At 47.3% G+C, this 25,006-nt stretch overlaps 1 protein-coding gene across 4 annotated transcripts in view; it reads right to left on the reverse strand.

Annotated features, from left to right (window-relative positions):
- LOC133273769 (transmembrane protein 263-like) overlaps positions 1-25,006 on the reverse strand; it is a 200,525-nt gene that overhangs the window by 5,262 nt on the left and 170,257 nt on the right. The gene's annotated exons all lie outside the window — the stretch shown is intronic.

A 25,006-nucleotide genomic window follows, 5' to 3' on the forward strand; every position in this document is an offset into this window, starting at 1 on the left:
AAAAAACACAACAAAGCAATCCTGGCAGGGAGAAAAGCAAGCGCCAGCTGGAGATACAGGATCCCTGGAGCAGCAGCAGCAGCCCTTCTAGCCCATTACGTACTCAGAAGAGGGACTGCACTGCACAGTGCTGATGCAGCAAGAGGGCTTTAGCCCCCTGCAAAACGCACAACCCATTTCCTGACAAGTGGGGAAATGACAGGAATGGAAATGGCTTTATGAAAGCCTGCACAAAGTGATGGAACAGCCATGCCCCTGCAGAGAGCCCAGGACAGGGACCCTGACACCACCAGGTACTGCCTCAGTGCAGCACCCCAAGGAAGTAGCCAGGCTGCACTGCACAGGTAATGGCAGGTAGCAGAGATCCCAGCCCTCCCACCACACTCAGCTCCCCTCACCCCCTTTCTAAGGCTCCCCAAGAAGAAAGCCCTTTGCTTATCCAGCCCATCAGCAGCTTCCTTCCTTGAGTGTTAATAACATTCCAGGCAGCAGGAAACTACCTGGAACCCCCCCTTTGATATCTCCACCCACTGCCATTTCCAAACAGATTAGAGCCAACACTGATGTCGGCAGTGGATTTGCTTTGCCAGCAAGCAGAGACCTTGGGAGTGCCGGGAGGCTGGCCCAACTGCTCATCTAGTTGCAGGGCCTTCGCACACTACACACCCTGGCTGATGGAGATGTCAGACCTAGTCAGTCTAAGCAAACATCTTCCTCTTACTGTTACTAACTCATCTCATGCCGTGACTTCACCACATCTGTTAGTCTGTGTACTTCTGCCAAGCTATCCTCTGAATGCTTCGGCGCAGACTATCTTCCCGTTGTCCGTGTGTCACACAACACAGTAGGGTCTCTAAGTGCTGCTGGAAAACAAGCCTTTTTCTTGCTTTTTTGTTCCTCTTTGTTAAACAAACCAAACATAAGTCTGACAGAAAACAGCAGCAGCAGCAGGGCATGGATTTTATCCTTGGAAGCACCAGCTGCCCTGGGGTGCTGGATGCACATGGCTGGAGGGACAACCTGACCTTGCCAGAGCTGCTGCCTCTGCTACCCGCTGGGGCAGACGGGAGGCCAGCTACTCACATCAGGGGCTCTCAGACTGCACTATGTTACCTGTCGGAAAGGAGGATTTTCCAAGCATCTTAGGAGACAAATAAAGATGTCTTCAGATTCAACCTGCTTACTTATAGGGACTTAATAGAGAGGTTTAAGCAAAGTGATTTGATTCAGACCTGGGGCCCCCAACACAAGAGGGACATGGATCTGATGGAGTGAGCCCAGAGGAGGCCACAAAGATGCTCTAAGGGCTGGAGCACCTCTGCCATGGAGACAAGCTGGGGGAGTTGTGGTTGTTCAGCCTGAAGAAGAGAAGGCTCCAGGGATACTCTTATGAGTCTTCTAATACCTAAAGGGGGCCTACAGAAAATCTGGAGAGGGGCTTTTTACAAGGTCATGTAGGGACAGGACAAGGGGGAATGGCTTTAAACTGAAACAGGGTACATTTAGATTAGATCTTAGGAAGAAAATCTTCACTACAAAGGTGCTGAAGCCCTGGCACAGGGTGCCCAGAGAAGCTGTGGCTGCCCTATCCCTGGTAGTGTTCAAGGCCAGGTTGGATGGGGCTCAGAGCAACCTGGTCTAGTGTGAGGTGTCCCTGCCCGTGGCAGGGGGCTGGAACTGGATGAGCTTTAAGGTCCCTTCAACCCACACTGTTCTATGATTCCTCTGACTGTGTTGCTAGATAGGAAAGAGGGGGGCTTCTTCGGAGGAAGCTGCATACAGTAGCCTAACCTAGACAAGGCATGAGCCTGAATCAGGTAGTGTCACGATCCTTTCATAGGTATTTTTGTCATACGGAGTTTCTGATGCAGCCTAGGCAGCTACATTTCTACCCAGTACACAACGTATTGCTTGCCTATTCCTCAACAATTTCACTGGGTATTTCTTTTTCTCCCTTCCCTCAGTGCTCCTGAGACCTCTTGGCTCCATTTCCAGTTCAGTTGCCAGCCTTCCAACTGCTGCACACAGCTTATCCAATACAGCATTTTGTGTTCTGTTTTGAGACCAAGGGTGGGAAGAACAGAGGCATCCAGAAATGCATTCAACTGTAGAGCAGGGCTCAGGGAAAATCAGGCTGGTCCTCAGAACAAACACCAGCCTCCAGGATGGCAGGCCTTGTTTTTCCATTCCCCTCTCAGGGGAAGCAGGATCCTTTGCATCCCAGAGGACTGCAGTGCAGAAGCTCTGGGCATTAAACAACTAGCGGTGTGCTCCGCTGCAGAACCAAGAGCTATATCAAAGCAGCAGTAACCTTTCTGTCTCTCCCCAGGTACACCTGCACCTGAGGCTACCTGTATGGAAATGGCAGTTGGTGGAGATATCAAAGCAGGGTTTCCAGGTAGAGTTATCTACCTCTGTAAGAGGATTTAGGCCTCTGGAGCTGCCTGGTTATCTGAACACCAGTAGTGTGAAAATCTCTTCCACGATGAATGCTTGCAGGTGGATAGCCCAGGGACCACAGAGAAGGAGGCAACTGCAGATGCAATTGAGGGGCACGTTCCTCTGCTAGCAAAGAGCTAAAACATATTGAAGAAAGTGTCAGGAAATACTAATGAAGAAAGACAAGGACAAAGGTTCTTTCTGATTAAGCCAGGCAGAGACAATGAAGCCGCAGTGCACTGGAGCACCAGTGCTCACACGCTGCCTGTACCAGGTCTGAGCTACTCCTTTGGTCCTGAAAACCCCACAGGTAGCAGGGAGGAGGGATGCAGGAGCTGGCCCCAGGGGGCTGTGAGGCTGTTCCAGAAGCATCTTGACAGCTCCAGCTCAGAACAGAAGCTGTACCATAAAAACCCCAAACAAACTCAGGTCTGAATAACGTTAAGAGAGAGAGAAACCCCTTGTGACCCTAAAAACAAGAGATGACCCCTTGTTCATCCAAACCTGGCAGCAAGCTGAAATAGGTTGGATTTGTTCTATACTCCAGATGATGTGTCGAAAGCTTTCTAGCCATCCCTGGTTAGCTTGTCTTCAGGACTGCAATAAACCCCACAGTAAGCTGTCATGTAAGATAAGCATCAGATTTACAGTGCAAATTAGTCTCTCAGACAATGGAGTGAGCTAAGCATTTTGTTGGCACAGAAGAGCCCAGATTAAGGGTGAGACAGACAGCAGAGATGAAATACACAAAATAATCAGAGAGACAGACACACAGCCTGAGCAGGGGAACAATTCTGTACCCTGAAGCCGGCAGCAGCCCATGCTGCTCAAGAACTCTTCACCATCTGCCAAGCCCTTTTTCCTTTCCATCCATGACCTGGCCTTTTCAAGGGTCCCTTCAGCTTCACTTCACTCACTGTCAGTGTCCTAGTTTTGGCTGGGATAGAATCCATTTTCTTCTTAGTAGCCAGCACAGTGCTGTTCTGGATTTAGGATGAGAATAATGTTGATAACACAATGATGCTTAGCTGTTGCTTAGTGGTACTTACTCTAAGTCAAAGACTTCTCAGTCTCTCATGCTGTGCCAGTGAGGAGGGGCACAAGAAGCCAGGAGGGAGCACAGACAGGACACCTGACCCGAACTAGGCAAAGGGATATTCCATACCACAGCACATCATGCCCAGTGCACAAACTGGGGGGAGGTGGCTGGGAGCCACCGGTTGGTGCTTGGGTATCAATCAGGGGTGGTGAGCAATTGTATACTGCAACCGTTGGTTTTTTTCCTTGGGTTTTATTCCTTCCTCTCTCTCTCCTCATTACTATTATTATTATTATTATTGTTACTAATATTTTACTTTATTTCCATTATTAAACTGTTCTTAACTGATAAGGAGATAACTGATAACTGATTCTCGATTCCCTCCCCATCCCACTGGGAGCTTAGGGGAGTGAGCGGCTGTGGGGTACTTAGCTGCTGGCTGGGGTTAAACCACAACAGTCAGTTTAGAGCAGAAGAAAAATTGATGAATAAAACACACTCTTGTATGAGTGCCAGCTCTCTGGGCTGGGGTCAGCACCCCACACAACAGGCTCTCCTCCTCCAGCCCTCTGCAGTCCCTGCTGGCTTCTGTCCAGAGCAGGGGTCCTGCCTGCTGGGGCTCCAGACATACCCAGGTCTTCTCATCTGATCCTGACAGCATCTCAAAGCTGCTGTGGTGACTCCTCAGGGCTTTGCTCTGTATTTATATAGTGAGACAAAACAACAGCCTGCTCTGGTGCCCGGTTCAAATAGCACTGGTGTTATTCTTCCCCTTGGCCTCTGCTTGCACATGATACGAGAGGAAGGGAAAATTCTACTTTAAAAAGGACTTGTGCAAGTTGTTCCTTCCTCCTGACTTACTAGAACAGCCCTAAGCCAGTGTCAGTGTCACTGGTTCTGCGTCTTTAGGATACTTCCATCCCTTCTGGGCCCCTGGGCAGGGGAGCTGGGCTGGCTCAGAGACCAGAATGTAAATAGTCAAGGTCATCAGTCTGGCCCACTGCAGACCTGAGAGGAAGGGATGAGGTCACCAGTCTGAGCCTGAATTACACCTCTGGCAGCTATTAAGTGACCACTGGTGGATTCAGGCAGGTTCACCCACCTCGAAAAACGTGTTCTGGAGAAACAAGGCAGGGCTGGAGGGTCAGCTGCTCACACAGATCTGCTCCCAGCCTTGCTCAGCTGATGTTTAAGCACCACTGAGCAAATCGCTCTGACCTTTATTACCTCTGCACCACTGTGATTGAGAACGTGTGATCGTCTAAAAGCCTTGGTTGTTGAGTCACAAACAAAGCGTGGACGGGAGAGAAGTTTCCAGTCCTGATGTTTCTTGGAGAAAAACCTGAAAGCTTGATTCAAGTGCACTCTTAAGGCGCTGAGAACCCCAAATGGGATTATTGTTATTTTTAACCTTGTGATTTCTCCAAGCCTACCTTAATTTGAAACACATCGGGCTGGCGCTGCTGCTTCTCTTCCCCTTCTCTAAAGCAAAGCTGAAGTTAATGATCCCTATTTCCTTGTATTGCTGCACTGTCATGAAGGTTAATTAGGTACAGTTGGTGCGGTGCTTTAAACGAGGAAATTGTGTTTGTATTGTCATGACTGGCGCTGACAGATTCCTCTTGACATTCTCAGTAGAGACGCCAATGTCAACTTCCAATTTATCTCTGGAGAGGTTTCCCGTTTCCAGACAAGTCACAAAGGCAAGAGAAACACTCGCCCCCTCCCCATGCACACCAGCCTGCTATTGTGTGTATTGTGGAGCTACAAGAGTTTATCCTGTAGCTGAGACTTGCCATTTGGATGATGCACTCCTAGCACCAGAGCCCAGTGACTGCCGGGCACATACAGCATCTAGCAGTACACCACCCAGCAGGACTCTCCTCCATGGAATGGCCAAAGCTGCCTTCTTCCACGCCTCCTGCCTGCAGCTGGAGAACCACAGGATCATTAGGGCTGTAAGGGACCTCTGGAGATCATCTGGTCCAACTGCCAAGGCAGGGCCATCTACAGCAGGTTACACAGGAACACCTCCAGGCAGGATTTGAATGTCTCCAGAGGAAGAGACTCCACAACCCGGTGGGCAGCCTGTTCCGGGGCTCTACCACGCTCAATGTAAAGCTGTCCTTCCTCATGTTGAGGTGAAACTCCTTGTGGTTTTGTTTATGGCCATTGCTCCTTGTCCTGTTGCTGGGCACCACTGAAAAGAGTCTGGCACCATCCTCCTTTTGAGATACTGATCTGCATTAATGAGATCCCATCTCAGTCTGCTCTTCTCCAGATTAAACAGGCCTGGCTCCTGCAGCCTCTCCTCATTAGAGAGATGCTCCAGACCCCTGATCATCCTTGTGGCCTCCACTCGACACTCTCCAGCAGCTCCTTGTCCTTCTTGTACTGAGGAGCCCAGAACCAAACACAGTGCTCCAGATGTGGCCTCACTAGAGGGTAGCAGAGGGGGAGGATCACCTCCATTGACCTGCTTTGCTGATCCCTGTGGGGCACAGCATTTATGGCTGAGCTGATGGAACTGCCATTCATGTCCTTTCTGTCATTTTAGCATCAATGATCTAGGCCCTGCATTGTCACAGGCAAAGCATTACACAGAGCACTACAGAGTGTGTGTTTGAGCACTCATGCTTCTCTCCTGCCATCAATGCCATGCTGCAGCTGGTTGGGAACGGCTTCGTGGGCTCAGCAGCTCTGCTCTCCCCAGCCCTGCTCTCCCCAGGTTCTGAACGCTACAAACCCAAGACCAGCAAAAATCCTAGAAACGCCACGTTGAGTTTAGCCCTGGAGCTTTCAGCTTTAGCTCTGCAATCAGCGAGATGCACTTGTCTCCTTCTGCATCAGGATTGTTCGGGAAGCTGCTGCACACAGCAAAACAGGGCAGCTGTCTCCACAGCCCAGCTCACCCCAGGGCCCTTCACTGGCACAACAAGCTTTAATTGCTCCTTGCACATGCCCCAGGAGCAGTATTAACTGCTGAAGCATCTACCTTTAAGCACTGAGAGACAGGGTTCAGGAGGGTAAACGAACAGTGATATGGAGTGGTTTGTTTTCCTCAGCTAAGCCTTCGGGGAGAAGCAGGCAAAGCTTTGACTGCAAGTGTGAGGCTTAGAGTTGGCTGGGACTTTTCCAACTTTTTTTGCTGGGAAGCATCGTGTCACCAGAACAGAACTGTTTGTAAAGACGTGGTGGTATTGTTGAAACTTCCACTGAAAAGAGGGTTCAGGGAGATTGGCTCCAGAGCAGCTAATAACTAACTGGTTAAAGCATCTGACCAGACTTGAGTCAGCCCAAGGGCACTCCCCAGCCTCACACATACCCACTAAATGGCCCAAGCAGCAGCTGAATGCCATTTTCACTCTTGCTGTTGAACTGTTCCACTTTGCAAGAAGGGATATTAATTGGAGGAGGAATATAAACTTGTCCTCTTGCTTTCCAAGTACTTGCAATACCAGAGCCAAGATCCGCCCTGAAATGGGGCAGTTTCTTTGCTTTGCCCTCCTGCAGAAGGCATATGTTTTCTTGATCCAGAAACACCTTTTTCTTCCTTCTATAGCTGAGTTTCCTATAACCAGGATACCCTGGAACCCTTTGGATTCTTAATTCCTTATTTCCCCTCTAAGTTAACATCAGCTACTCTGATGGCATAGACTTAATCTCTAATGATGCTGAAAGCCAGCATGGCCCACAGCCCAGAGGTAATGCTCCTGCTCTAGGAAAATACAAGTGAGTTGCAGCACAGACAGCACTGTCTACTAGAAAGGACATGGATCAGGTAGGAACCTGGAGACCCAGCTCTGCTCTCAGCATTATTAATGACCTGTTGTGTAGCAGCTCCATCTCCTCTGCTTCCTCTTCACCTCGCTGGCCTGTTTCAGCCATGGTGACTACCCAGGAGCTAGTCCCAGCTATGCCGAGGCCAGCAAGATGGGAAAGCAGGAGTCCACCCTTTGCAGCAGGGGAACTAATGAGCACTGATTGGCCTCATGATGCCTCTTAGAGACAATCTCCCAGCTCCTACCCGAGTACTTAACCTCTCAGAGAGAAAGAAGTGCTCACTGGGACAAAGCCTTTGTAAATCTGCCATCCTCTGACATAGATCATGAGGGCTTAAGGATGAGGACTCACCCTTTTTATAGGCTTTTTCAACAGAGTGTTTAAGGAGACCCTTGTCTCATTTGAATCAAATGTCATCTCCCACCACACTGTATGGGGTTGTAAGAAAGATAAGCCCACAGGAGAGTCCTAAGGGCAAAGCTACAAGTGGCCTTGCCCATTCAAGGAGCAAATCTGGACATACCACTTCCATCTCCATCATGACATCTTTTTCTCAGTGTGGAATACATGCAGAAGGTCAAGCTTTTGCTGCTGGCCAGAGAGGTCACTAAAAACCCTACAGGGTGTCTCAAGGCCACTGACAGAGTGGAGAGATGATCCCAAAAGGCATGAGATTTCAGTCTGCCCCAGAGAACTGTGCACGGTGGCTGCTTCCTCCCTACTACTGCCAAGAAACTGCAATGGTACATTCCGGCAAGTCTGAACAGTAAGGGACAGCTATCAGTTGGGCTATCCCTTCCCTCTCACTTGTGTTAAAAGCATTGGAAGTGGCCATCAGACTTTGTCTGAACTTTATGTCCCTGTCTGCCTTCAATTTCCATTCTCTGCTCTACCTATGAGCTCTTGACCAGTCAAGAGGTTTGCTTAAAAGCCTGGCAAGAAGTAGCCCATAAAGCTGCACCAATGGCTCTAGTTGGAGTCTCCTCACCACAACACTGAGATTTTGGATCACAAGGCCAGGAATCACCTCTTGCTGTGAATATGAGTTCTTGCTCTCACTTGGGGATCTGTGGGTGGAACCGGAATAATCCAGGACATTCAGTGACTTTCAGTGGCCTCAAGCTTTAATGGTCTGAGGAGCTTTCAGACATGAGATCTGATTCCTTACAAACAACCCTTCCTAGCATTTATGCCCAGGCTGAAGGGACCATCTTTTTAAGCCTGCTTTTTGACCCATGCTAGCTCAGCTCTTGTCAGGGCACATCACCTGCCCTGTCAATTCTGTAACAGTGGTTGCACATTCTTCACTGAGCTGCTTTCAGCTGCTTGTGACATACCTGGCACAAAAAGACCCCAAATGAATCAGAGGCTCTTGTTAAACAGCCTTGTTAATTCAGCTCTGATAAAGACACAGGAAAAGAAAAAAAAATCAATATTTGTTAAGTGTAAAAGGACAAAATCCATAGAGAAATAAAGGTCATTTTCATGGTTCCATGAGGCCCCTACAAACAATGGAGAGTAAATAACATAATCTAAGCTTATGTAAGAAATGACTTTTCTTCCATGCTCTAATGCTACCCAGTGGATTTCAAACAAAGGCAGACTGAGCTAAGCCTCCTCTGTCCAATGAGCCTAAAAGTCTTTCCCACGACAACATTGCTCACAATTTATCAAGGATTCCCTGAAGTTTGGTCCCAGGAGCAGTTTGGGAAGGGGCACAGGACTGAAAGGGAGTCACACTGAAACAGCAGGAAGGTGCTTCAAGCCCCTAGGATCAGGCATCAGAAGTCTGATTGTCCATCAACCACCATGAATACTTTGTGTACCCTGCACCTTATTATTAAAGGCTTAATCTGTCTGCCTTACGGAAACACGTGACTGTCACTCACACAGTCTACAGCTGAGATATCCGAGAACTTGTCCAAAAATACTCCCAGTAAAGTTGGGAACATATCCTGCCTTGCTAACAGGGGAAAACCCAGGTTCAGGCATTTCCTCTTCCCACTCCTGGAGCAGCTGTGCAATGGACGCTGATGCTTTCCAGCAGGATGGCTGGCACCAGGGAGAAATCCCCCATTTATTCTCATTATGTGCTCCCAACCTCTCTCCAAGGTACGTGAGGAACTGAAGAAAAATATGGATCATGGCTCAAAAACCAAAGCCACAAACTTTAATTGACCTAAGGTCTGAATGAAGATTTTTCAAGTCAGAGAAATGACCCATTCAGCCCAGAGGCTCTCCAGGAGCCTGTCCATCCAAATGATAACAAGGCAGTTAAGCCAGAAGCTGTGTGCTACAGAAGCAGCTGAGCTGGGGATTTACTGGGGAGGAAGGAATATGCTTGCCTGCTCATGCTTCTGCATGCCAGCAACGGGCAGGATAAGCCTTTGTTATTCTGCTGGTGGTAGGTGTTCAATGGCATAGTCCCAAAAACTTGTTCCCCACCTCATCTGTCAAAGGGAGAGTGCTGCAGTCAGGAGTGGGCAGGCACACGGTCCTTGGGATGAACAGTCAGAGCATCCCTTCCCACAGCCAGGTTAATGGGAAAGGACAGGGCCCATCCCTGCCTCAGACCATTAGATCTGTTCCAGTGCAGAAGTCAAACCTCTAAGTCAGCTCTATGCCCAAACCTCTCATGTGTCCCATTGCCTCTGTCACTTCAAAATGAGCCATCTGGTCCTACCCGTTGTGCTCCCAGTGAGCCTGCCACCTGGGAATCTCAGCCTGGAACGCATAAACTGGAGGTAGCGCTAACACTGCCCAAGGGGACATGAAACCTCCTCCTGTGCACTGCACAGACAAAGAGAGGCTGCTTAGGAACATGAACCCACGAGTGTGACAGTTCCCTTCCCTTCCTTCCATATTCATGTTCTTGTTCTTTCCAGGGCAGATTTCAATATGGCACAGCAGGGATCCCACACTCGCTTGGCTTCCCAGGGGTTACTAAAGGGCTCTGCCTGGTGCTGCAGCTGATTTGGATTTCTTCTTCAATGCTGCAGCAGGACTGCCATGGATCCAAGGTCTGGGTTGGGATACCTAGGCCTCCCTTTGAGGGTAATGCTTCATATAGTTGGAGGAATATCTGGAATAAGAAAGACTCCTGCCCGCCTCCTTGGCGCAGCCACCAGCTCAGCCTTACACATGCAGCCTCTCTTAGGAGGTCTATCTAAGCTTGCCAGGCAGTGATAAACAGGCTTTAGAGAGGAGTCCCTGTCACCTCTTGGTTTTCTCCTGAGTCAGTCTTGACTCTGGCTTGGGGTATCCCCTATCGCTGCAGAGAGAAGACTGGCTATGAAGTACTGGAATCGGAGTGTGTGCAAGGAGAGTCTGACTCCCTCCTTGCTCTGCTTCTAGCTTTTAGCCTGCAGTGCATCTCTGTGGCACTGGGGGGGGGGGGCATCAAACAACCTCCCACCAGTTTCAGCAAGACCTTCCTTAACTCAAAGACATCCCTTCAGCCTGGCGAACCCAGTTCCCAGCAGGGGTGCCACCTAAGACCAGTATCAGAAATACTCCTAATACTTCTGCTCTCATTCACTTTACCAACTGCTGAAAATCCTCCCGTATGCCTGACTGGGATAGCAATGTGCTGTGAAAGGCTGAAAGCCTGGAGAACCTGAGACCCCTCTGGGATCACTGCCCTTCTCTGGTACCTACCTGTCCTGAATCAAAGCCAAGCAAAGCCAGACTCTGCTGTCAGAGCACAGGGCTCAGTGGATAAAATTCAGCTGCATACCTACAGCAGCCTTTCAGATCTCCATGGTAAGACAACATTTATTGCCTTGATTCTGTGATGCAGCCCAGCCTGGCAATGCTATCATGCTTTTGCTATTGGGAAATGAAGGGCAATACTTCCCTCCTCCACAGATCCCGTTAAATTTTCCTTTGCAGTTCCATACACATGGGAAGAAGCATTGGAACAGAACACTTGATTCCTTTAAAAATGAGGGAGTATCTAAGGCTGCTTTCAAGTATCATGGTACAGAGATGCAGTGTGTCAGGTATCTTCCCAGCTTTCACGTCAGGGTGCCCAGCTCAGCTTGTGGTGCACATGCACGCACATGCTCCTCTCATTCTCAATAGGATAAAACCTTCAAAACCACCAGATCCCAACATGCCACACCAGTTTGGCTAGTGCAACCATTACAGAAACTCATTTGCACCTTTATTTTCCTCCCTTTGTTTTCAATCAGATGCATACAGGGAATGACTGGAGTGACATGAATCTAATCAGAGGCTGATGCCACATCAGAATTCCCATCAAGCTATCTTCCAGTCCCAACAAGCTCTCCACTGAAGGCAAATGTCTTGTCATGGCCTGGAGAACCCCTGTGCACGTTGTGTCCCCAGCAGGGATTCTTAATGGGGTCAGTAGTCAGAAACCGGGTTTTATTTTAGAAAGCACAAATGAAAATCTTATCTATTTAAATACCCTCCTACCTCTTAATGGTGCTTTTCTGGACTTCCTTCCCTAGCAACAAACCAACTCTGTATTAAGAAATTCCAGGCAGAGAAATCTTAAATTGTCCAGCAACGCTATAGCACAGCCCAAATGGCCAAGGAAACCCTGCACACACATTTCATGCCTGCTGTTCACAAGCACACATCTGCTCAAGTGAAAGCCGTGACAGCAGGACGTTTGCAGCCCTGTTCACCAGTCAGAATGACCTAAGGGCATCACTTCAACCCTCAGACACCTTCAACTTGCGAAACGCACTGATATCACCAACCCCAGCCCAGGCTACAGAGCTTCCCACTCCTAAACGCTGAGCCCTGTTTCTGAAATGGACTAAAAGACACATGGCTTCCAATCTGCACCTTCCAGATCCCTGCTTAAGAAGTTTTATCAAGCCTCCTGTGGCCGCATTCAAGCATCTTTCCAGCTACGGCTGTCCTGAGCAGATAGATGCTGTCTGCTGAGCACAAAAGACCTCTCTTCCCCTACAGCAACATCCTGGCTGTCTGTGCTTTAGCTGGCTGATGGCAGCACCTGGATGCCATCCAAAGGCAGTAAGTTTCTTGCAGCTGAATATGTTTAGTCCTTCTCCTAAGGCACAGTCTCCATTACACAGCTATTGTTTATGACCCCAATTATCTCCCAGAAACTGGTCCTTGCCTGCAGTTAATAACCAAGGCTAAGTGATCAACCGTTAGCACTCCAGCAAACTGGTTGTTACCTTCTCCGACGACCAAGTTCAGAGTCTTTTACTGCTATTAGAAACTGAGATTAATGATGCATAACAGAAATGAGCTCTCCTGTGACACAGCCAGGTGAGGGGAGAAGAATCACTCTTTTTCCCTGAAGGTATCAGCTCAGCAGGGAGGAGAGGAGCCGTCCTTTAACTCCCTTCTCAGCCTCCCTAACGTCAAGGAGATGACAAACGGTATCTTAGTTTGCAGAGTGCTCCTGACTGTTCTTGGGTCCTGGATCTTGTGGGCAGATCTATGGGCTCACTCTCCAGAAACTGCTTTCAGGGACCCCTTTGAAACTAATTCCTACCCTACTATTTCAGATGTCCAGCAGTTAACAAGAACAGGCTAGCACTGCAAACCCTCGCAGGGCAGGAAAACAAGACCTCGCTTCAGAAAGAGAGGCTGTACAGCACCACCGTGTAGCAGGTAGAAATGAATCTGAGGTTTCAAGGGGACATCTACATCCAGTAACAGATGTATTGTCAGCCTTTCCCAGTCTATTCCTCACAGGCTCGTTTGTAAAGCAGCCCTCCAATAACTCATCAGGAAACAGCAGTTTCAATTCAGGAAAAGCTAATGCTGATTCCCTTTCACAGCCCCTTCTTGTCCTCTGAATGCTAATAGGAGACCATCAGCCTTGCACCCAAAGGCTCACCAGGGCCACCAGGCATCTTAGAGGACATAATTTTCTCAAGAGGTTCACCAACACCTACTCTTTCCGACTTTGGGGAGTGATCACCATGGTCTTTGACAGCCAGTTTGTCCCAGTCCATACACAGACACTGAGAGCAGCAGAAAACCAAACCCAGGCAGTGCAACTGTGCAGCCATGGGTCTCTGGGACAGACAGTGACATGGGAAGGGAGGATTCCTAGATGTTATACACAAGATCATGAGTCAGTGCCTGCAAATGACTTTGGGTGTAATGAGCTCACTGAATCCTGGAGTATGATCTATCCTCCTGCCACCACAGACATGTGGGGAAGAGGAGCAGGAGCAAGGTATTGCTTGCTGAAAGGTCTTCTGCAGCCAACCTTTCCTGCTCAGATGCCTGCCCCTCCAACTCCCTTCTGACATCTGAGGAGCCAGCACTGGGCAGCTGACATTCAGGATCCCACTCCTCAAAACCTGCCATATGCTGAACAAAAGATATTCTTCTGCCACTTCCTGCATCAGCTTGGAAAAGCCAGACAAGGAAGGAAACCATCAGGAACCTTTCCTCATCTGATCAGCTGCTGGAGGATAGAAGACCACAGATGTATGTTGTCATGGGTGACAGCTGGGTAAGGATGGATGCCTCTGTGCTATCAGAAGGAAGACCCAGTATTAGAGGTAGTAAAGGGTTTTCTGGTGGTGTGAAGAGGATGCAAGGATCATCCTACACTGATGGAACTCCAAGAGTGAAAACATGTCAAGTAAAAGTTTGCTAGTGCTTTTTCTGTCCTGCCCAATCCATTTGGGCCATAACCAACCCCCATAACCACATGAACATGGTGATGCTTTCTAATGACAGTGAAGCACTATGACAGTGCATGTGCCTGCCACCAACAGAGAGGCTCTGTCAGCAGAAAGCCTCACAGAGGCACCAGAAGTGCAACTGCAACAAGCACAAACCAATGCTTGCAGTGTGAGGCCATGCCTGTAAGTCAATGGCCACCAGGCAGTGACCATTTAACACAGGGAGCCTGCGTGGTCCAGAGGGGAGTCGAGCATCTGCTGAGTCCTCAGATGCCATCCTCCACCAGGGCTTGGCAAGAGCATCGTGGCCACTGCTCCCAGAGACTCCCAGGCAGCTTTAAAAACACTCTTTCATCCTTATGCACAGATTTACTTATTCATGTACTCTCAACAGAAGCACTAACAGCCATAATTGGATCCATTACTGGGTTATTAGAGCTCTCAGTCACTGCCTCTGCTGGGGAAATGCAGAAGAAGAACAGACAGGGCAGAGGCACGGCCACTGGCAGGGGCTTTAAAAATGGGTTAAGTTGTTGCTGTGGCAACTAAAACAAAATTTCTGGCAGGGACTGCCATGTGTGGGGATCTGTAAACTTCTCCATTTGTGGAAAACATTGGTCATGTCTCCGAAAGGGAGGTGGAGGAAAGACAGAAAGAAGGGCTCTTTTCAGCGCCGGCGGCAGCAAGAGCCAAAAATGATCTGCTTGCAAATTTATCCTTATGGCAAGCGCTGATGATGGTTGGATTCTACATACCAGAGCTTCCAGGAGCCAGTGCACCGAGACAGAGCTGGCGGGTATGGAGGAGCACTTCGAGGTATTCAGTCCAGCTCGTCTTGGCTGCCAGGAAAGCAACTGAACGGCTGCACAGACACAGACAGCGCTGGAGGCCACTCGCTTCTGCCTTTACCTGCCTCCTCTACCCCACAGCCTATCGAGGGTCTCCATGGAAAAAGAAGCTCATCTGGGAATTAGCTTCCATTGAGATGGCAGGTCCTGGAACATCAAACTTTCCACCCATCAGCAGCGGGAAATGGAAACACAGAGGTTAGGTCTGGAAATGCTAAAATTTGGCTACAAACACTGAACCTGGTTTCAGAAAGCACCGTAAGTGTTCAAGATACTCGGCTCTCCCTGAGTGGCCAGGATGGCAGCAACCACCTGGATAAACACCACACATCCTGACACACTGCAGAAGGTGTCCAGTACGTTAACATGTCAACATGGGCTGCAGACTTACAGGTTCAGCAGCTTAAGCTCATGTTTAATTACAACAGAGGACCTGAAAAAAGCAGAATCAGCGTCGATCCACTGTTGATTGATTTAACCTTGATTTAAGCTAAACAAGCTGCGTTGTGCCACCTATTTAATCTGGGAGATCCCTGAGCAGCTCTGCTGCTTAGCTAGCAAAGTCACTACCTCCTGTCCCCACTTTCCTGCTCAAGGATCATGGCTGATCAGTTTGTTACTTATGAAGTAATTCATTTAGTTTGGAAACTCAGACCAGCACAGATGCCTAACGCAAGGCTCTGAATTCTCTCTAGTATACAGGTTGGAGCTACCAAACGGGCACTTTGCTAAAAGATTCAAGAGTGACAGCAGATGCTGCCAGCAGAAAATTTGCCTACTGAGAGGTATTGTATAGGCAAAATGATTGATGAGGATTTCAGTTTTCCTCTGGAGTCAGCAGCTTAACTGTGAAGACTTTATTGCCAGTTAGACTCGCCTGGTGGGGACTGATTTCCACTGTGAAAGGAGGAGCAGAGGGAATGAGAGGACAAAGCTATGGAACTGGTGTCGGATCAGCACAGGGGAGCGGCATCCAAACGGCCCCATTGCAATGCCACTGGTCTCCTCTGTCCCCTGGTGCCAGGGAGCTCACTGCTTCCTGACCCTGGCTCTCACAGCAAACACAACTTCACTGCATTGATGACCTCAGTGAGGGGGTTTTTAAGCTGACTGACAGCAACCTGGAAAAACCCCCACCCAGGAGCTATGAAACTGCACCGTTGCCAAAGAGGAGCTTAACGCAGGGCAGCAAAGAGGCTCTGCCTAAATGCACAGGAGGTGTTTAAATAGACACCCAAGGTCTGCTCTGCACAGCATTATGGAGTGCAGTGAGCCTCTGAGGTCCAGGTAAGAAATGAGTACTTGCAATGCTCAGTGAAGCTTATGTTTACAGTACAGCTCTAATTAGGCTGTTAATCAAAGCAAAAAATCCTTCAGTTTTGCAAATCCAGCCAGATAAAGGCTCCAAATTCACTGCTCAGTCACTTAACCTCCAACTGCCCTACGTGTTGGAAAGCCAAGGAATGGGAAGTCTTGAAAGGCTTTGAAATTTTACTCCACTCCACCCCTTTACAACCTTCCACCTTCATTCCCAGCCTACAACACTTGGATAAGGACTTGCTAACAAGGAGGTTTAGAGAAGAAATGTAAGAAATCATGTGTTTGCAGCTGTTAAAATCTTAAAAATCTGTTGTATATGAACATTGTTTGTGTAGTCAAAAATCTTTTGTTGGCATAAACATCACCACCATCCATATTTCTATCATCCACTGAAGTGTATGGCATATATCAAAACCTTACATACCTTACTCTGGTCAGTGGAGTTCATGGTGTGGTTACTCCTAGTGAGCAACAGAGTTTTCTTCACTGCATATGCCTTCTTTTTAAGTAGGTTGTTGCTTTGAGACATACATGCTCTGGTTTAAATGCTACAATAAGGGAGAAAAAAACCCCAGTCTATCAAACAAGAGAAAGACAGATCACACACAGATCACTTCTCAATTTCCAGAGCCACTGATGCAGTGAAGATATGTGTTGCTTGAGAACAGGCTTGTCACTGGCTTTGGGTGGTGAAACATCAGCAGCAGATAAGGTTGGCTGGGAGGTTTTCACTGTGCAAACACCCCAGTTTTAGTCTTGAGCTGTTAACACCTGCACCTGAGCTCTTCCACACTTCCAAGCAGTCCTAGACCTGCTGTCATAAATCAGGAGCCTGTCAGAATTGATGAGGTAAATACAAGTTTTACTTTAAGTTCATAATTTTGAGGGGCTGGCCATTTACTTAGAAATTCCTTTTAATTACAAAGAACTGAGCAGCTTGCATTATTGTGAAGCACACAGGCTACACATATGATGTGTCTGACTGGAGATACCACAGAATCACAGAATAGTTAGGGCTGGAAAGGACCTTAAGATCATCCAGTTCCAACCCCCCTGCCATGGGCAGGGGCACCTCACACTAAACCATGTCACCCAAGGCTCTGTCCAACCTGGCTTTGAACACCGCCAGGGATGGAGCATTAACAGCTTCCCTGAGCAACCTATTCCAGTGCCTCACCACCTTTCCAGTAAAGAACCTCCTCCTTATATCCAATCTAAACTTCCCCTGTTTAAGTCTTAACCCATTACCCCTTGTCCTATCGCTACAGTCCCTAATGAAGAGTCTCTCCCCAGCATCCCTATAGGCCCCCTTCAGATCCTGGAAGGCTGCTATGAGGTCTCCACGCAGCCTTCTCTTCTCCAGGCTGAACAGCCCCAACTTCCTCAGCCTGTCTTCATACAGGAGGTGCTCCAGTCCCCTGATCATCCTCGTGGCCTCCTCTGGACTTGTTCCAACAGTTCCATGTCCTTTTGATGTTGAGGACACCAGAACTGCACACAATACTCCAGGTGAGGTCTCACGAGAGCAGAGTAGAGGGGCAGGATCACCTCCTTTGACCTGCTGGTCACGTTCCTTTTGATGCAACCCAGGATATGGTTGGCTTTCTGGGCTGTGAGCACACACTGAAGCCGGCTCATGCTCATTTTCTCATTGACCAACACCCCCAAGTCCTTCTCCACAGGGCTGCTCATATCGAATATGGAGACTGCTTTTTTTCAGGCTGATATTCCCCCAGATATGAATATAAAACCACAGGAAAACGATACTCAGCCCTCCACTATCAGTTAAGGTAGTGGAGGTGCTACAGCTTACCACAGCTAAGCACATTTTTATCATATAAGAAACCAAACCCATCTTAGAAACAGGTTATTTGCCATAGTAGTCTCACTTGGATATCTAAAATCTTACTGGTCTTTTGCTTAGAAACTCAATTTGCAGCCTAAATTTATTCATGGGCCATTTATACCCATTTCCTCTTGTTCCAATGCTGCCTTTTAGTTTAAATTGCTCATCTCCCTCCATGGTGTTTACTCCTCTGATGTATTTATAAAGAGCACTCATATCTCCTCTCAGTTTCTGTTTTGCTAGATTAAACACTTCCATTACTCATGTATACAATAGATTCCCCATTGCCACCACCATCCCAGAAGCCTTTCTCTTTACCTATATGCCAGTCGCATGTCAGGGTCTTTCGCACACGGGTGTTTGGTAGCGTGAGATGTATATGATCTTCTCCCTGGAGGGACAGCTTGCCTTATACGACCTAGGAGTGCATTTGGTTTTCAGTATATTGATAGGGTACAGTAATTTCTTTCATTAACTAACATGCTCTAACCCTTCTTTTCCCTCAACCCCTCACTAAGCTCTCAGCTTATACCACACATTCTTGTTATCAGTCCTTAGGTGTGTAGTATTTTGGTTTTAGTACTGGCAAACATTGTGTCATTTCTATGAGACACTGGTGATCAGTTTTTGCTGTATGATATCCAAGCATTGCTATCAGTAATAGCAATATGCTCACCGTTTTGCATCATGCCTACTCATATGTCCACACCCAAGAGAAAATCTATACTGGAATCTAGAAACTGCTCAAGTCATCCCAGTCAAATAGCTGTTCCAGACTAGGAAGAGGAGTGGTTCTCCTTCAGTTCCAGCCTCTCCCAGTTGAGAAAACCACTTCATGTGCACGTGATCTTCTCCTGATACAGGGTACACACAAATCATGTTCTGCTTCTGGCCAAGACTCCAAACCCTCTTTCAAGCATGCTGAACAGGACAAGGGAGAATGGTTTTAAACTGACAGAGAGGTGATATAGATCAGACATTAGGAAGAAGCTCTCCCCTTTGAGGGTGCTGAGGCTCTGGCACAGGGTGTCCAGAGAAGCTGTGGCTGCCCCATCCCTGTCAGTGTTCAAGGCCAGGTTGGACACAGGGGCTGGGAGCAACCTGCTCTAGTGGAAGGTGTCCCTGCCAGTGGCAGGGGTTGGAACTCGATGAGCTTTAAGGTTCCTTCCAACACAAACCAGCGTGGGATTCTATGAATCCCAGCTGTGCAACAGGAGACCTAAGGAAGAAGCCAGTCACCCTGGTGATGCTTTTGCATTGGTCTGGTTGTGAAGACAGAAGAGGGGACTGTCCTCTGCATCAGCGTCTTTTGTGCATCAGCCACCCTTCCTGTTCTAACTCAGGTGGGCAGGAGAGAACCACTCAAAGATGATCAAACATCACTTTCTCTGTCCTCAAGGCTCTCACAGCTTCTTATTTTGTGAGCCCACTGAGGACAAAGCTTTTCACAATCACCTCTTCCTGTCACCTCTTGTTTGCTTTTGGGGTAGTAGGAAGACAAGCACAAGCTTCTTCTCCAGCTACCACAGCTGAGGCTTTTGCAGCCCTTGTGCTTCAGCATCTGACTTCCCTCCCCTAATTACCTCTCATTTCTCCACTTCCAATTTACTCGTTTTGTCGAGTTGAAGCTCTCTAGGGCAATACGGCTTTGTGACTGCAGCACTCACCATCAACCACACAATGCAGCCATAAAACATAACAGTATTAGTAATACCTCTCTCAGATTGCTCACTGCCTCGCTGCCATGACAAGACATTTGGAAATGTTATCAATAACATTGATTACAGCCCAGATGCTTTTAGGCTAGGAAAGTATTCTCTAGTGCTCAGGAAAGCTGCCTGGGAGAGTCTTGCTCTAGCAGGACTCAAGTTATTCTAGATGAGTTTGGGCCAAAAGCAAATTGGTTTAATTAACACCCTATCCATATGGGGCTGCAAGCTGAAGAGCAGAACAAAGCTCTTGCAGGAAAGGAAGGGAATGGAAAAGCCTGGTCCTGAGCTGGCTCTTTCCAAAACCTGTTTACTTCACTGTTAGTGAGGGTGGCTTCTCCTTAATTTATTTACATAGAATGTTTCTGTAACCATCTGCTCTTAAGCTAAACGAAAAATTATCATCTTTCTCCTGCCGCTGCGGAGAATCCCTTGGATGTTCTTAATAACACCAAAAATCCATCATTTTAATGCAGACAGCTTGGCTAATAAAAATGATCTGTACCATTAGTAATTATGCCACCAATACAATGCATACAAGCAGCCGCCTTCTGAAGAGGCCAAGCATAAAACACCTCTCTCAGCAAACAGGGGTCAGAGTCAATAGCACAGCAGTGGGATTTGGCTTCTCTCTTCTCTACCAAAGAGCAGAAAAACAAAGAGGAGGGCAGTTTAATTAAGTTACCATTACTCACTCCTTTAACAAGCTTTAAGTGCTTCAGTCAAACCCGTCCAAGCTCCATTCTAAGGAGCTTTTCTGCAGACTAGTAATACAAAGCCATATTCCTGAACGAGGCTACCTTGGTTTACCAGCTTGTACAGTTCTCACAATGTCAGAACACTTTAAGGCTCTGATGTACTCACCTTCGCTGTGAAATGAGCTGATGCTGCTAGCCCTAGTTAACAGATGGGAAACCGAGGCAGAAAGCGACTTAGACTAACAGCAAAGATGATGGAAGAAAGCAGTGAAGCAAAAAAGTCCAACCTAATTCAAGCCATGAAACTGTTATCAAGCAATGGAAAACATCACTTTAAGTAGAGCCTACTTAAAAAAAGCTCCACCATGGGCAGCTGGCTAACAAATGGAAGGACAGCACTCCTGGCTCACGTGTTCCCTGATACCATTTCAGCGTGGGCAGCACTGGAATAGTAGGTGTGATGCATAGATGTTGTTTCTCATGGGCCGCTGCTTCCTTCTATGAATTGCAGCAAATCACTTAACCTCCACAACTCAGTTTTTTCTCACAAAAAAGGCAGTGAAGTGCTTCAAGGTTCGGGGCTCAATGCAAGGAAAACAAACCAAAGCAACACAGAAGGACATGTTGTTTTCTTTAAACAAGTGCTAAGGGAAAAGGAGTAAGATTACACCTCAAATTATATCAATAAAATATGAACATACCTCTTTGCTGAAGAATTAAATTGATAGAGAAATGTGTGTAAAGAAAGGTAATCGATGTCTTGGGGATTTCAGACACTTCTGTAGAGAGATGAGCATTGTAAGAAATGAAATGCAAACAAATTGGAAGGCCAGTACATGCCATGAATTCCTGTAGCCTGGAGGTCTGACAACCCACATGTGCTGCATGGAAAATCAGGGGTCCTGCCCTGGCTGGGTGAAGGTTGCTGCTGGGAGCACACTTGTAGAAGCAGAACATTTAATCCCAACTTGGCCACCCTCTCTGTGGACATGAATATCCTTTGTTTCTGTTTCTCAGTCCATAAAATGAGGCTAAGGGCAGGTCTGTAGTGGGCTGCTGGGGTGGTTTGTGTTTGCATATAATTTCAAAAGCTAAAGATGCACAGAGGGAAAATCTTTGCTGAACAGGTAAGAAGAGCAAACTACAACAGAGGGTAACAGGCAGGCATTGTAACAGGAGGAACTGACTCCTCCATGAAAGCACTGCAGGAAAGCACCAGAGCTGGTGCCTCACAGGGCAGATAATGCAAAACACAGCCAGCAATTTCCAGAGCTACAGCAGAGGAAGCCATCCACGAGGAGGGAGCCGTAGCTGTGGCCATGAGCCAGTCCCAGAACCACAGGGAAATACTAGCTGATGTTTTGTACCGAGGTTAGAGGTACATACGTATCACTGACACGGATGATATCTTACCCATGAAGGGGATCATTAAGGATAAGCCAAGCTACTTTTAAAAACAACTCCTTGGATAGTTGGAGAGCTGATCTTGGCTTGCATCTGGGCAGGGCTGCTCGGGAAGACTGATGACTGGTGCACAGGGATCAGATACTTCAGCTGCCTCGTCGCTACACACAGGCTGTGAGCTGCAGAGCTGAAACTGGTTCAGGGAAGCTATCACATTCCTGAGCCCCATCCCTGAATCCATCAGGGTTTGCAAGTGACAGGCCACAGGCAGATGGTGGGGGAAGCAAGGCGAAAGGGAGGCCGTTGTGCTACACTAGATAGCAGTTTCGTACCCCCCATCCCATCATCATTTTTGCCTTGTATTGTTCCATGGCCTATTAATATTCATAAGAGCCTTTCTATTGTGTTTGCACTTTTCTATCATGCTCGCAGGCCTGATCCCCTTAATAAGATGCAAACCTCATGAAATCAGATCTTATTAGCAAAACTCCATCAGACGCTGTCAGCAATGCAGTACCTCAGTCCCCACTCCTGCTAAAGTGGAAGGGAAGCCTTTCATGCTGTTGACATCTGTAGAGCTCTTAATCTAATACGACATTTCAATCTTAAGAGCAGAAATGAACAGGAGTAAAACCCAGTGCAGGGAATGCCACTGAATGCTGCTGAGTCAAGCCCCACAGCATCACAGCCAAGAGATGCAAAAGACCTCGGCAAAAATCTTTCTAATCCTGTCTTGCAATAAACCTGGTGAAACAAAGGTGCTGGCTCATTAACACCTTCATCTCACTGACAGAAAGCTGATGATTTATCCTCAAATGAGTTGCTCCACGAACTTGGTCCTAAAGTTCAGATCTTTCGGCATTCCTCCCACATGACAGCGATGCTTTCCTGGTGCATCTTCCCCCCCGGGGGCTTCAGACAGACAACACTGCAGGCACTGAGCAAGCAAAGGCAGTACTGCAAAGTGGTGACCGTACCCACCGCCTCTGCTCCCTGCCCCTCCTCACCTTTTAACCACTGACTCAACCAATGAATGGATGTTCAACTCTTGGTCTTGCAGAGCCACAAGAGGAGAACAAGACCAGAGCCTGGAATGCAGCACAAGTGAGGATGCTCTGCACTTCTTGAACACGTGCCTTGAGTCCTGTCTTATGTCTGCCCCATACATCATCGCTGGTGATAAAGATGCCATAGACTGATTTTCCCAGATCACTGATGAAGTATGTGCCTCTGGCAGGAAGAAAAATCACTGCTGGAGTTGGAAAGTGAACAGATTTTCGTTTGTAAGTCAGCGAGTGAAAATAAACACAAACCACACAGTGTCACATTCCCACTCAGTCATTTTCCTAATTAATTCTGAAAGAATTTCCAGCTGCAACAGCCAATAAGGACATTGATAGCAGGCTCTTAGTCACTGGATAAGAGCTACTCAAGTCTTGACCCTGCACTGCCCACATCCTTTCTGCTTAATGACCTTCATTTTGTATCAACAATAATTGACAGCAATTTGATGGAAAATTGCTGACCTAATATTCAGGACACTTTACCAGTCAGTTTTGATAGAGAATGGTTCTGTGGTGTGTATCTCCTGCTCTCATAACATGGGAGCATGAACACTTGCCAAAGATAACATCTTATTCTTGGCAGATGGTGGAGAAAATGAGACTAGGCCCATATGGATCCAAATAGCTGAGAGCAGAGTTGGGATTCAATCACAGCCTTTCTCATGATGGAGAGGTGAAAAGCTCTCTCAAATCACCCACATTACCAAAAGGTCCTGAGTACAAGGACCTGGGATTATTTTATCTTCAGATATTTCTAATTACAGGGCTTTAAAATGTCCCCCCTTTTTTTTTAACCTGTTGTTTGAACATTAAAGGAGAAACCTTTTGCTACTATTATCTATTCATACTTACAGCAAGGAAATTCAGCCATATCGTAAGTCCATTATCCCTGACTACAAGAATTCTTCCAAGTGTATTTGATAGGATTAAGGGGAACTGGCACCGGGACCACATGATAGCTGTGGAGTTTCAAAAGAACACTCAGACATTTAGATTTTCAAATTACTGTACAAGGTGCATGCTGTAATTTACAGCCAGTTGAAACTGCCTAAGTTAGCCAGACAAGAGCGGATTATTGTATCAACTAAGGCTTTGTACAAGGGTAGCACCCCAATTCAGCATCCCAATTTATAAGGTCAGGAGGAACAGTAAATTCTGACATGTGAGAAGGTATTAGGGACACTGTTCTCTCAGCTTAACTGCCCCTTTCTTTGAATTAAGATATTTCTGATTCATTTGCAAACCTCACAAAAGGTTTCCCATTAACATCTCACTTACCTGACTTATCCCCAAGTGAGGGGATAAGTCAGCAGCCAAAGTTTCCCAAAACACCGGAATAGGTTCTTCACGGGAATAGGTTCTTGGAGCAGAATGACAGGATACAGCAGCGGCTGCCAACACAAGGTTGTGTGTGCATGATCCTGAAATCATGATCTCAACAGAGTAAGATAAATAATCCCCTCTGGATCCCAAATATCTTAAACAAATGCAAGCTTTCCCAGGCCTTTCGATCACTGTCTCAGATACATAAAACCACCCTGTGCTACCATGTGGAGGTCATTACTTGTGTAGTGCCCGGAGAAAAAAGATGCATTGTGCTTTCCCTGCCGCACTGAACTGAAACTTGAAGAAACCTCGTTCCTCAAGCTGTGCCAACATCATTTCGGTTATTGGTGCGCAAACAAGGAGGTAAACAACAACAACCACAAAAAAAAAGTGTTAATTTCAAGCTCCATTAGAAATGCAGAGTTTGGCAGCAAGAAAAATCAATGTTTGTCCAGTGGAAAAAAAATAAACAACCAGCACCGATAGGGACAAAAAGGCTGTTTTCAGGTTTCTAAGAGGATGTAAAAATCTTGGTACTCAATATCCTCTGAACTGGGGGAAAACGATTTTCTTATCACGGAGATGACACAGGGAGTACTTTGATGCGAATTATCCAGCCCCAGATACTGTCTCAGACACTGTCTGGCGATGCTTTTCCTTCTTTGTACATCTGATCAGCCTCCCTGGCCTCATTTCGGGAAGCAGTGTTTTAATTTCAGAGAAATAGCAGGTCCCCATTAGACCCACAGTTTGTTCATCTTTAAGAAAAATCACAGCCATTTGCTACCATGGCTGGGTTAAGTTGTTTAAACGCAGCAAACCTCTAAAGCTCTGGGCCCTCCCAAAGCAGCACTGTGCATTAGCCTTACTGCAGTCTTCC

The sequence above is a fragment of the Pezoporus flaviventris genome, unplaced genomic scaffold, assembly GCF_033815535.1.
Source record: "Pezoporus flaviventris isolate CSIRO_AGI_PZ_B2104156 unplaced genomic scaffold, CSIRO_AGI_Pfla_v1 ptg000035l, whole genome shotgun sequence".
In the NCBI taxonomy this organism is placed as follows: Eukaryota; Metazoa; Chordata; class Aves; order Psittaciformes; family Psittacidae; genus Pezoporus; species Pezoporus flaviventris.